At 44.1% G+C, this 13,702-nt stretch overlaps 1 protein-coding gene across 3 annotated transcripts in view; it reads left to right on the forward strand.

The window, feature by feature from the left end:
* The window catches only part of NIPAL3 (NIPA like domain containing 3), a 49,014-nt gene that overhangs the window by 4,349 nt on the left and 30,963 nt on the right, over positions 1 to 13,702 (forward strand). The window lies entirely within an intron of this gene.

A 13,702-nucleotide genomic window follows, 5' to 3' on the forward strand; every position in this document is an offset into this window, starting at 1 on the left:
GGGAGAGGTGGTCTGGTGCTGGTGAGGGAGGCTACAAATACCAGAGCATCACGCATGCAGAACCCAAGAATATACAGTTGAGACCGTTGGTTCTGTGAAGAATGGATGCCAGACAGACAAATAAAGTATCTCAGAAATCACTGAACACTCTACCAGATGAGACTTCTATTAAGTTTCCATAAAAATTACACATTGATTCCATTATTACTCATTACAGAAATACCTCCCTGCCAGAGCAGAGATAAATCAATCATGGTGACTTTACCAACAAGCTGAAAAATTGAGGTGGGAGGGGGCACCTGGGTTGCGTAAGTCCGTGAAGCTTCTGACTCTCGGTTTCTGCTCAGGTTCTGATCTCAGGGTTGTGAGATCAACCCCTGCCTTGGGCTCTGCACTCGGCGGAGTCCCCTTCAGACTCTCTCCCTCTCCCTCTCCCTCTGCCCTTCCCCGCTGCACTCTCTCTCTCTCTCTCAAACAAATAAATCTTTAAAAAGAAAAAAAAAAAAATTGAGGTGGGAGGCAGGCACATGGGCAAAGTTAGGAGCAAACTGAAGTTCCAGGGAGGGATAAAGGGAAGAAGGCCTGGGTTGCATCCCTACTCTGCTCCTTCCTGGCTAAGAGTCATTGGACATAGGGCTTAACCCCTCAGAGCTTCTGTTACGGGTAGACTGATGGTGGGAATACCTGCCTCCATCCCTCATCCCTCCAGTCATGTGGATCAGTGAAACAGCACCTAGCCATGCAGGAGGCAGGAGTGCCTGCTGTTACAAGGAGGAGATGAAGGTACCTGAAGCAGAGAAAGGTGTAGTTAATCCTGCCTGGGGAAGTTGTCTTCCTCCTCCTCCTCAATTTTGTTGTGGCTATTTTGGTTGCAAGGAATAAAAACCTATTTCAGAGGCAGTGAGGCAAAAGAGAAAACTATTGTAAGACTACAAGGTAGCTTCTGGAACCAGAGGTAGGAAGGGCCGTGGAGGTTTGGAACGACTGGGGTGATCACCCAACCCTGGAAAGAGGGAAGACCTGATTGGCCAGCTCGAGTCAGGTGGCCACCCTGGTCCAATCTGTGGTGGGCAGGGGGGTGGAGTCACACAGCTAACAGATTTTATGGGGGCTCCGTGTGTGTGTGTGTGTGTGTGTGTGTGTGTGTGTGTGTGTGTGTCTCTCTGTCTGTCTGTCTCTCTCTCTCTCTCTCTCTCTCTGTGTGTCTCTCTCTCTGGCTGTCTCTCTCTCTGGCTGGCTGGCTCTCAGTGGGAGGTGGTCATACCAATCTGGGGTCAGCTGAGCAGGCTGACCCCAGATCGTCTGTCTTTGGGGCAAGGAAAACATTAGCAGGCCCAAGTCCGACTCCATCACTGGGCTTGAGTCAGGAGCAAGCCCTTGGCCTTGCATGGCAGCCCTGCTGTCTGTCCTGGTTGTTGGGGTGGGGGTAGGGGGTGTGGAGGGGGGAATTTGTAAAAGAGAGGCCAGAAGGCAGCATCATCTGAGGTTCCTGGCCCTGGAGGCTTGGTCTCAGTCTGGAACAGTCAGGCCTCAGTTTCTTCCATTCAGCAAATAGGCATTTCAGCTGAGCATCTGCTGTCCATGCCTGCGAGGCCTGGGGGGGAGGGGGCCTGTATAAATAATTGAGATATCTCTTCCTGGATGGGGTTTACGGTCTAGGAGGGAGGTGGGGGGAGCTAATTCTGTCAGTACCTTACCCTTCAGGACAGAATTTGATACAAAGGTAGAACATGGCCTTTAGAATCAGAGCTTGCTTGCTTCAACTCCCAGCTTTCTCGCTTTCTATCAGTATCACTTGGAGGAAAGTCGTGCAGCTCTTCTGCAGGTCAGTTTTAAATCCATCCTACAGGGGTGCTTGGAGGATGACCCGAATGTACAGATGAAGGAACCCAAAGCTGCCCACACCATCCCCCATAGAAATCCTACCTATCCTTCCAGCTCTAACTCCAGATTTGGCAGTTTTCCTGGGAGGAAAATATAGGTCCTCTCTATCATGCTTCCTTAGCCAATTCCAATTACTATAGTAATCGTCACGATCATAATGACAGTGAACATTGGTTTTAGTGTTTACTATATGGCAGGGACTGTGCTGATCCCCACAGAGCCCCATAAGGTAGGTACTATTAAAACCCCATTTCACATATAGGGAAACTGGCACAGAGAGGTTAATTAACTTACCCAAGGCCACACAGTCAGTAGGTAGTAAAGCTAGGATTCGAAATGAATCTGTGTATTGCCAAGGCCCTTGCTTTTATCCACCACTCCCCGCTGCCCGCATTGTGCCAGCTACTCTGCAAGGTCCCTTTTCTTTCTGATGTCAATTATTAAGTGTTGAAATGACAATCTTGGGGAAGCTAATGCCTCCCCTGCTGGAGAACATCAGCATCAGGAAGCTGGCCTGAAGCCAGGCGAAAGGGTAGGGTAGCAGGACCTAGTTTAGCCAGACTAATGCATCTCTTGTATTTGAACGTGAGTAACCTTCAGAACAAGCCAAAAACCCGCAATTTATACTTAACTCTTGTTAGTTTCAAGCCCAAGGGATTGTGGGAGGTCAGTTTAAATAGCAAGTGATGACTGGTCTTATCACCGTGATATTTAAATAGAGGTTCTTGTTGGCAGATGGAAAGCAGGTGTTAGAATGGGAGATCTGAGCTGGTTTCACTCAGATACCACTGATCAAGCAAGGGTTCCTGCCTCTGTGACCTCTGTTCCTTTTCTGGAAACTATTCTTTCCCAGAGTTATAGCTGATAAAAAAGCAATTCTTGGAGCCAGAAGGGTCTTTAGAGCTGTTGCTAATAATAATGATAATACGAAGGAAAATTGTAAAAATAATAGTAACAAACTAGAATTGTGTCAGTATTTTTCATGCGCTGGGTGGTCTTTCAACCTGTGCCTTATTTCATGTGATAATCCCATGACAGTTTACAGCTACTCCACTTCTCAGAGGGGCAGCTGAGGCTCAGAGAGATATAGTGATTCCACTGAAGTCACACAGCAGTAAGTGGCAGCGGCTGGACCCCAGCCCAGAACTGCTGGTCTTCCCTGTCTACACAGGGAAGTGGAAGCAGAGAGAGAAGTGACTTGATACGGCCTGCTCTTGATACGGCCAGCACCAGACGATTCTCACAAGCTGCCCCGCTGTGGGGAACCCTTGTTTCGGTCTGGGACAGAGTCCCTGAGTCTGGGATCAGATCCCTGCTCCGGGTTAGCTGTCCATGTACGTGCACTTGTTGGCACTTAAACCACTTCAGATAATTTCTGTTATCTCTCTGCAGAAGAGGAACACGGTGACTTGTCCAGAGGCAGAAGCCACCCAAGTATCTCCCCACACTTCCCTCCCTGCCAGCAGACCCAGACACCCCCATTTTACAGTTTTCAAGCTCTGAGCTCCAGAGGAAGAGTTTCATGTCAGGAGACCCGCACACCCCAACTCTTTCGCCAGACACTTGAGGGCCGCTAATAGGTATATGTTCAAAGTGTGTAACCCCTGGGCCTGTGGCATCGCCTTTGCTTGACTTTAAATGCTCATAGAATGGAACCAAGCACCACTTCACAAGGGCTTGGGGCATAATTAACGTTGCCAAAGCCCTTTGAAATGCCTGGATGAAAGGACAATTATATCGCGCTGTTACTAACCATGTCTGTCCGTGGCCCCTTATTAGGCACGGAAATGAACATGCTGGTGGAAATGACCTTTAAAGGAAACCTCAGCTGCCCATGTCACTAGTGGGAATGTAGCACTTAGGAGGCAGGGTTATTTATTTATTTTTTCCCTAATTCACTTTACCACCTTTGAAGGACACCTGAGATAAGACAGTGGGAGATGGTCTAGAGGGGTAATTACCATCTGGAGACTAGAAATCCGGCCTCGAGCCACAGAAACTCCCCCACAAGTTCTTGCACGTCTCCGGGCCTTCCTTTGTTCGTGTGTGAAGTCCCTCTGACCTGCGTGCAGAAATTAGGATTCATCATAGTCCCCACCTCAGTGGTTGGATGTGACCCAAAGGCAAGGCGTGGAAAGGGCTTTCCACACCAAATGTATAGATAAAAATACTCCAGCAACACCAGGCTTTGTTATCATAGTAACCTTTTAGCCTTGTTTTTCTGCTGCTCAGGTGGGTTATCCTTGTGAACTTTACAATTTTTATTTCTAGGTTTCAGCCCTCCCCACCCCCCTCCCCGAAACAGTATTGACTTGGGTGCTTGTCGGCAGCTGCCGGTTTCCCTTCTCTATCTCTCTACCTCCCCCCACCAAGTCATTAACAACACACTCTCAGCCTTGTGGATTTCATCCACATCTGGGCAGAGGACAGCTTGGTCTCTTAGGGTAAAGGTAAGACAGGGGCTGCCAGTTTATGGGTCGAACGAACCAAATGAAACTACCATTTTCATAGGTCACAATGGCTGAACAGTGGCAGTTTCATACGGTTCGCTGTAATTGTTCAGTTCCCGAGCTCCGCGCTTTCCCCGGATGACCTCAGGAAGGCCACGCGCCAGCTCTGAGCAAGGGACACTGTCATGCCAGCTGGCGGAGGAGGTGAAGCCCATCTCCCAGCCCACCCACCTTTGAAGCTGATTGTAGCTATGGGACCCCCAGTGTCCTCTGAACAGCACGGGTTCTGGGCTTAGCTTTCTGCCCAAGGTCTGGAGCCTGTTTCCTTCTCTCCTTTGTCCCCTATAAAGGAAATAAGGCAGCTGTGAGGTATTGTTGGAGCCAGAACCAGAGTCCTTTTGTCTCCTACCTGCCCAAGGCAGTTCCTGTAACATCACTGCCAGTTAACTCTTTCAACTATCATCAGCGTAGGTAAACTGAGTCTCTGGGCCAAGCTTCCTCCTGGTCCCCAGATCTTGGCCTCCATGAGCCTGAGGTCCTTGCTCTGTATCCTTAATGAGCCACCCTTAGTGAAGGGCTTCCTCTGGGCTCTTCAGACTTGACCCTCTAAAGAAGCCCCCTTGTATAGCCTCACTCATTTCTTTGATTGACATCTAAGACTTAAAATGTGTGTTACAAGTTTATATTTGCAAGGTATGTCATTTCTGGCACATTTTCCTACTAGAATTTTTTTTTATAGTCCCTGGAATATAAAGCCCGCTTGATACGTACCTTCTGAAAAAGTTCTTTAGCAGTTTCCCCCACAGAATTTTGTCCCCAAACAGTGTCTATCTTTTAACACTTCAACATTCTATGGATACCTACCATACTTCTCATACTTCTCTTGGAAAAGGGACACCTGGGTGGCTCAGTCAGTTAAGCATCTGCCTTCAGCTCAGGTCATGATCCCAGGATCCAGGGATCGAGTCCTGCATCAGGCTCCCTGTGCAGCAGGGAACCTGCTTCTCCCTCTCCCTTTGCCTGCCACTCCCTCTACTTGTGCTCACTCACTCTCTCACTCTCTCTCTGATAAATAAATAAAATATCTTGAAAAAAAGAAAGTGGAAAATATGCAATCAAATTTCACTCTTTAATATTTTCTTTGACATAGGGTTTGTGAAATAACAAAAATTCCACGAAGTAATTTTGATGCTCTAACTGGCTTTACTAACTGATATATGAATCAGGCAGGAACCCATCTAGCAAGTTGCGGGGCAGGGGGGGCTCCAAACGGTGGCAGAAAGAGAAGAGGCCTTTTTTTTTTATTTTTTTTTAAGGTTTATTTATTTGAGGGGCGCCTGGGTGGCTCAGTGGGTTAAGCCTCTGCCTTCGGCTCAGGTCATGATCCCAGGGTCCTGGGATCAAGCCCCACATCAGGCTCTCTGCTCAGCAGGGAGCCTGCTTCCCCCTCTCTCTGCCTGCCTCTCTGCCTACTTGTGATCTCTGTTGAATAAATAATAAATAAAACCTTTTAAAAAAAGGTTTATTTATTTGAGAAAGAGAGCTTATGTGTGTGCCAGTGGGGGTGGGGGAGGGGGCAGAGGCAGAGAAAGAACTCAAGCAGACTTCCCACTGAGTGCAGAGCCTGGCCCCATCTCATGACCCTGAGATCATGACCTGAGCCAAAATCAAGAGTTGGACACTTAACTAACTGAGCCACCCAGGTGCCCCAAGTTTTTAAAGGCAAGACAAAGTTATAAATAGAGAAAAGAATTATTTCAAGTGAAGTGACCTTCCTTTGGGGACAAATGGGATAGGGAGGGCCCATGTGACAGATTACCTTATTGGTGCTGATCAGAAGATTCCTGACTGATCAGTTAAGATTACCTTTATGGAGGGGCACCTGAGTGGCTCAGTGGGTTAATGCCTCTGCCTTTGGCTCAGGTCATGATCCCAGGGTCCTGGGATCAAGCCCCACATCAGGCTCTCTGGTGGGGGAGCCTGATTCCTCTCTCTCTTTCTGCCTAGCTCTCTGCCTACTTGTGATCTCTGGCAAATAAATAAATAAATAAATCTTAAAAAAAAAAAAAAAAAAAAGATTAGCTTTCTGAAGGAGGTTAGAACTTCAGTTAGGTTAAGTATGAAGCCCCAGTTTGGTGATCTGGCTGAAATGATGCTATTTTGGGCCTCAGGCTTTCTATTTCACAGTTTCAGAAGTACTGACTCAATCCAGAAGCTTTAGAAGCAATTGGTGAATGTAATATAAAGTCTCATTATAATTGTTAAGCATAAAATAATATTGTATTAGGAATGAGTATCTGAAAGGGACTTTTTCTCCCCAATAGTCAAGATGAATATTATTGATTGCTAGAATGAGACAGATTTTAGCATCAGTTCTGTTGTAGGTTTTGGGTTTTATAGCTAGAAGCCCTGAGAACCCGTTCACATAAGTACCTGGGATGGAAGAATGTTATTATAGTGCTCATCCCTAAATTCTTTCAACTTCTTCCGAATTATATGCTAAAAAATCACATTGTGGCAGGGGTGTCTGGGTGGCGTAGTCAGTTAAGCTTCTAACTCTTGATCTCAGCTCAGGTCTTGATCTCAGGGTCATGAGTTTAAGCCCCATATTGGGCTCCGTACTTGGTGTGGAACCTACTTAAAAAAAACCCCACATAGTGATAAATTATTTTTATTGACTTATCAGCTAACAATACAAGGAGAGCCTCTTATTTTTCTTCAAAACAAAGTACTGTATACAGTTAATTTATTTTCTTGTTTTAAAGATTTTATTTATTTATTTATTTGACAGAGAGAGAGAGAGAGAGAGCGAGCGCACAAGTAGGCAGAGTAGCAGGGAGGAGAAGCCGGCTTCGCGCTGAACAGGGAGCCTGATGGGGAATTTGATCCCAGAACCCTGGGGGGATCATGACCTGAGCCAAAGGCACACACTTAACTGACTGAGCCACCCAGGTGCCCTTGTTAATTTACAACAGGATTTGTTTTGCTTTCACAATCTAGGTTCCCTTCCCCTCTAGATTCTTTGGCTGGCCTAATAATTAAACTGACTTACAACAGATTCACAGGAGAAAAATTTAATTTCATACATATGGGAGTGCCAAAGATATGATGCTCAAAGAAGTGACCAAAGCAGGCAGCTTTTATACCTTTTAGACAAAGAAACTATAAATTTGTGAAGAATTGACAAGACAAAGGGTTGGGCTTGGGGTAGTAAATTAATGAGGTGGTAACTAGGTTTGTTTATGTAGCCTTCTTGGCCCTAAATTCCCGATCTCTGGTGATAAGGATGTGTCTCTTCCTCCTGGTGCATATTGGGAAAGTACCTTTCACATGGAAGAATTACTTCCTGCTTTCATGGATAAAGGGGTCTCAGAGTACCCTTTTTGTACTGGCTATTTCTTAAGTAACTTTAATTCAAAATAATGATTATGCCAAAATAACATATTTGAGGGGGTTATGTTCTCAACAATTTCTGTGAAGTTTACCAGAAAGGCACTATCAATTATGCTGATAAATTTTCACTTAGAGCCATGTTGGCTTAACCTTTCTAGAAAAGATTGGGGAAATTGACATCTTGTTAATTTTACTACACCATTGCCTATACTGTATTGCAATATATATATTTTACTTAAAAAAAATTTTTAAGTAAGCTCCATGTCCAACATGGAGCTTGAACTCATGACCCTGAGATCAAGAGTCACATGCTCCACTGACTGAGCCAGCCAAGTGTCTCAACACATATATTTTAATTATATACTATGTCAAAAACAAATATTATAGTATCTGTACATACAAATGTAATTATAAATGCTTTATCACATGCTTCAGTATGGTAATTACAATCCTCAGCACAATCCCTAAGAAAATAACTCAAAAATAAATAATAAAGGAAATGATAAGGGAATTAAAATGGTATACTAGAGGGGCACCTGACTGCCTCAGTTGGTTGAGTGTCTGACTCTTGTTTTCAGTAGGTCATGATCTCTTGCATCCAGAGATCAAGCCCTGTGTGGGTGTCTGTGCTCAGCTGCGAGTCTGTTTGAACATCCTCTCCTCTGCCCCCTCCCTGCTTACAGTGCTCTAGCTCTGTCTCGCAAATAAATAAATAAAATCTTTTTTTTTAAATGGTACACTAGAAAATTTGTCTATTTAACACAAAAGAAAAAAATACAAAATAATTGATTGCTTAAAAATGCTAATCACTATGTGAGCTTTGGCAAGTCACAGTCTTTTGCCTCCACGTCGATGGTTGCCGACTGATCAGGGTGTTGGGTGCTGAAAGTTGGGCCGTGGCAGTTTCTTGAAATAAGACAGCAGTGAAGTTTGCTGCATTAACTGACTCTTCCTTGCATGAAGGATTTTTTTGTAGCATGTGATGCTGTTTGAAAGCCTCTTACCCACAGTAGAACTTCTATCAAAATCGTAGTCAGTCCTCTCAAACCCTGCTGTTGCTTTATTAACCAGGTTTATGTAATATTCCAAGTCATTTGCTTCATTTCAACAATCTTCAAGACATCTTCACCTGGAGTAGATTCCATCCACCACTTTCTTTGCTCATCCATAAGAAGCACCTCTTCAGGGCGCCTGGGTGGCTCAGTGGGTTGAGTGGCCAACTGTTGATTTCAGCTCAGGTCATGATCTCAGGGTTGTGGGATCAAGTCCCACTTTGGCTCTGCACTCATCGTGGGGTCTGCTTGAGATTCTCTCACTCCTTCTCCCTCTGCCTCTCCCCCTGCTCACATTCATGCTCTCTCACTCTGTCTCTCTCAGATAAATAAAATCTTTTAAAAACTAAAGAAGACCTTCTCATCTGTTCAAGTTTTCTCACGAGATTACAGCCATTCAGTCCCATCTTCAGGCTCCACTTCACATTGAAGCTCTCCTACTATTCCCACCACATCTGCACCTACTTCCCCCACTGAAGTCTTGAACACTGACAGTCATCCATGAGGGTGGGAATCAGCTTTTTCTAAACTCCTGTGAATATTGGTATTTCGACCTCTTCCCATGAACCATGAATGTTCTTAATGGCATCTAGGATGGTGAATCCTTTCCTGAAGGTTTTCAGTTTACTTTTCCCAGAGCCATCAGAGAAATCACTGTCTATGACAGCAATAGCCTTAAGAAATACATTTTTTTAAAGATTTCATTTATTTATTTTAGAGAGAGTAGGGGGAGGAGCAGAGGAAGAGAGACAAGCAGACTCCATGCTGTGCAGGGAGCCCCATGTGGGGCTCCATTTTACAACTCTGAGATGATGACCTGTGCTGAAATGAGTTGGTCGCGCAACCAACTGAGCTTCCCAGGCACCCCAAGAAATAATATTTCTTAAATAGTAGGACTTGTAAGTTGAAATTACTCCTTGATCCATGGGATGTGGAATGGATGAGGTATTAGCAGGCATGAAAACAACATTAATCTCGATGTACATCTTCATCAGAGCTCTTGGGTGACCAAGTGCATTGTCGGTGAGCAATAAAGTCTTGGAAGAAGAAGCCTTTTTTTCTGAGCAGTAAGTCTCAACAGTGGGCCTAAAATATATGATAAACCAAGTTGTCAACAGATGTGCTCTTATCCAGATTCTGTTGCTCTCTTTATAGAGCATGAGCTGAATAGATTTAGCGGAAGTCTTAAGGGCCCTAGGGTTCTTGGAATGGCAAATGAACATTGGCTTCAGCTTAAAGTCATCAGCTGCATTAGCCCTTAACAAGACAGTCAGCCTGTGTTTTTCTCAAGGTGGGGCCTGAACCCACAACCCTGAGATCAAGACAGAGATCAAGGGACGCCTGGGTGGCTCAGTTGGTTGAGCAGCTGCCTTCGGCTCAGGTCATGATCCCAGCGTCCTGGGATCGAGTCCCACATCGGGCTCCATGCTCGGCAGGGAGCCTGCTTCTCCCTCTGCCTCTGCCTGCCATTCTGTCTGCCTGTGCTTGCTCTCCCCCCCCCCCCCGATAAATAAATAAAATCTTTAAAAAAAGAAAAAAAGACTGAGATCAAGACTTAGATGCTTAATCAGCTGAGCCACCCAGGTGCCCCATCCTTTGAAGCTTCTAAACCAGGCATTGACTTCTCTCCAGCTATGAAATTCTCGATGGCATCTTCCAATAGAAGGCTGTTTGGTCTACACTGAAAATCTGTTGTTTGGGGTAGCCACCTTCATCAATTATCTGAGCTAGGTTTTCTGGAGAACTTCTGCAGCTTCTCCATCAGCACCTGCTGCTTCCCCTTGCCCTTTTACTTTATGGAGATGGATTCTCTCCTTAAACTTCATGAACCAATTTCTGCTGGCTTCAGACTTTCCTTCTGCAGCTTCTTCCCTCACTCAGACTTCACAGAATTGAAGAGTATGAGGGCCTTGCTGTGGATTATGCTCTGGCTTAAGAAATGCGGGTGGCTACTTGGATCTTCTATCCAGACCATTCATACTTTCTCCATATCAGCAAGTTTCACTTTCTTATCATTCATGTGTCCATTGGAGTAGCACTTTTAAGTTCCTTCAAGAACTTTTGCTTTGCATTCACAACTTGGCTAACTATTTGGAACAGGAAGCCTAGCTTTCAGTCCATCTAGCATTTGCACAAGCCTTCCTCACTGAGCTTAATCATGTCTAGCTTTTGTTTTTTAATTAAAGAAAAAATTCTTAAGTAATCTCTACACCCAACATGGGGCTTGAACCTACAACCCTGAGATCAAGAGTTGCGTGCTCTACCAACTAAGCCAGCCAGGTGCCCCAATCATTTCTAAGCTTTTGATTTAAAGTGAGAGACATTTGGTTCTTCCTTTCACCTGAACACTTAGAGGCACCATAGACTTATTAACTGGCCTAATTTCACGATTGTGTCTCGGGACATAGGGGGGCCCCAGGGCAGGGAGAGAGATAGACAACAGCGTATTGGTGGAGCAGCCAGAACACACAAAACCTTTGTGTCAATAAAGACCTTTATTGATTAAGGTCATTGTCTTATATGGGCATGGTTCATGGCACCCCAGAACAATTACAGTCATAACATCAAAGATCAGTGATCACAGATTAACATTAACAAATATAGTGATAGTGAAAATGCTTGAAATATTACAAGAATTAAAAATATGACATAGAGACACAAAGTGAGCCAATGCTGTTGGGAAAATGGTGTTGATGGATTTGGTTGAAGGAAGTTTTTTTTTAACTTTTTTTTTTTTTAAGATTTATTTATTTATTTATTTGACAGAGAGAGATCACAAGTAGACAGAGAGGCAGGCAGAGAGAGAGAGAGAGAGAGAGAAGCAGGCTCCCGGCTGAGCAGAGAGCCCGATGAGGGACTCGATCCCAGGACCCTGAGATCATGACCTGGTCCAAAGGTAGTGGCTTAACCAACTGAGCCACCCAGGCATCCCTGCTTGAAGAACAATTAAACCAAACCTTCAATTTATAAAACATACAATATCTTCAAAGTGCCCTATGGGAAAGCACAATGAAACAAGGTATGCCTGTATAAATCCTTGTGAACTTGGATTACATTGTTCTCTTCTCTGTTTTTTTTTTTTTAGAAAAAAAAAGCATAGCAACAAAAGAAAAAATAAACTTCATCAAAATTAAAACTTTTGTATGTCAAAGCAGTTTATCAAGAATAAAAATATGACCCACAGAATCAAAGAGAATATTTGTAAATCATGTATCTGGGAAAAGTTTAGTATCCAAATATGTAAAGAACTCTTACAACCCAAGTTTTTTTTTTTTAATGTGCAGAAGGTTGCACAACATTATGAGCCTACTAAATGCCACTGACGTGCACTCTTTAAGATGGTTAATGGTCAATTTTTAGTATATGTGACTCTTAACCTCAAATTTTAAAAATAGGCAAAGATTTTGAATAAATATTTCTCCAAAGAAGATAAATGGATAGTAAACATGTGGAAAGGTGTTCAGTGTCATTAGTCTTAGGGAACTGCATTATCAAAACCACAATTAGACTCTTCTGCATACCCATTAGGGTAACTGTCATACATTTTTTAACAAGGAAAGTAATGGGGCACTTGGATGGGTAAATTGTTTAAGTATCCAACTCCTGATTTCAGCTCAGGTCATGATCTCAGGGTTGTGAGATCAAGCCCCAGGTCGAGCTCTGCACTCAGTGGGGAGTCTGCTTGAGATTCTCTCCCTCCCTCTTTGTCTGCCCTTTCCACTGTGTACGCCTCCCCCCTTTAAAATAAATAAATAGGGGCACCTGGGTTGCTCCATCATTAAGTGTCTGCTTTTGGCTCAGGTCATGATCCTACGGCTCTGGGATCGAGCTGAGCATCAGGTTCTCTGCTCGGCGGGAAGCCTGCTTCTCCTGCTTTCACAACCCCTGCTTGTGTTCTCTTTCTTGCTGTGTCTCTCTCTGTCAAATGAATAAATAAACAAAATATTTAAAGAAAAATAAAATTAAATTAAAAAAATAAATCTTAGGGGCGCCTGGGTGGCTCGGTGGGTTAAGCCGCTGCCTTCGGCTCGGGTCATGATCTCAGGGTCCTGGGATCGAGTCCCGCATCGGGCTCTCTGCTCAGCAGGGAGCCTGCTTCCTCCTCTCTCTCTCTGCCTGCCTCTCTGCCTACTTGTGGTCTCTCTCTGTCAAATAAATACATAAAATCTTTTAAAAAAATAAATAAATCTTAAAAAATAAAAAATAAGGAAAATAATGAGTATTGACAAAGATGTGGAGAAATTGGGAGTCCTCTACTGGTGAGAATGTAAACAGGTGCAGCCACTATGGAAAACCATTTAACACCCCCCCCCCCCAAAGTTAAAATAGTCACTGTAGATACCCAAGAGAATAAAAAATATATGTCTCTACAGAAACTTGTACAAGCATGTTAATAACATTACTTGCAATAGAGAGAAAGTGGAGATGACACAACTGTAACTGGTGAATGGGTAAACAAAATGTTATATCCATTGATGGAATATTATTTGACTATAAAAAGGAATGAAGTACGGGTACATGTTATAACATACGAGCCTTAAAAGCGTTATGCTCGGTGAAAGAAACCAGACACAACCACATCCCTTAGGATTCCATTTATGTGAACTGTCCAGAATAGGCAAGTCTGTAGAGACAGGAAGTAGATTAATGGTGGCCTGGAGCTGGGCTGGTGGGGAATGGAGAGGGACTGCCAATAGGTTTAGGATTTCTTTTTTGGGGGTGGTGGAAATGCTTGGGATTTAGTGGCGTGGTTTTACAACACCCATGCAAACTGGTCATTTCAAATATTACATTGCAGCTGTGGAAATCAGATCTACACCCCGTTTGTTGTTGCTTGTTGTGGTTTGTTTTGTTCCTTGTTTTGTGATTTTTCTAAACTCTTTTTGTAAAGTCTGTGTCCTCTCTGTGGTCAGCCTGATGAAC

Source organism: Mustela lutreola, chromosome 10 (assembly GCF_030435805.1).
Source record: "Mustela lutreola isolate mMusLut2 chromosome 10, mMusLut2.pri, whole genome shotgun sequence".
Lineage (NCBI taxonomy): Eukaryota > Metazoa > Chordata > Mammalia > Carnivora > Mustelidae > Mustela > Mustela lutreola.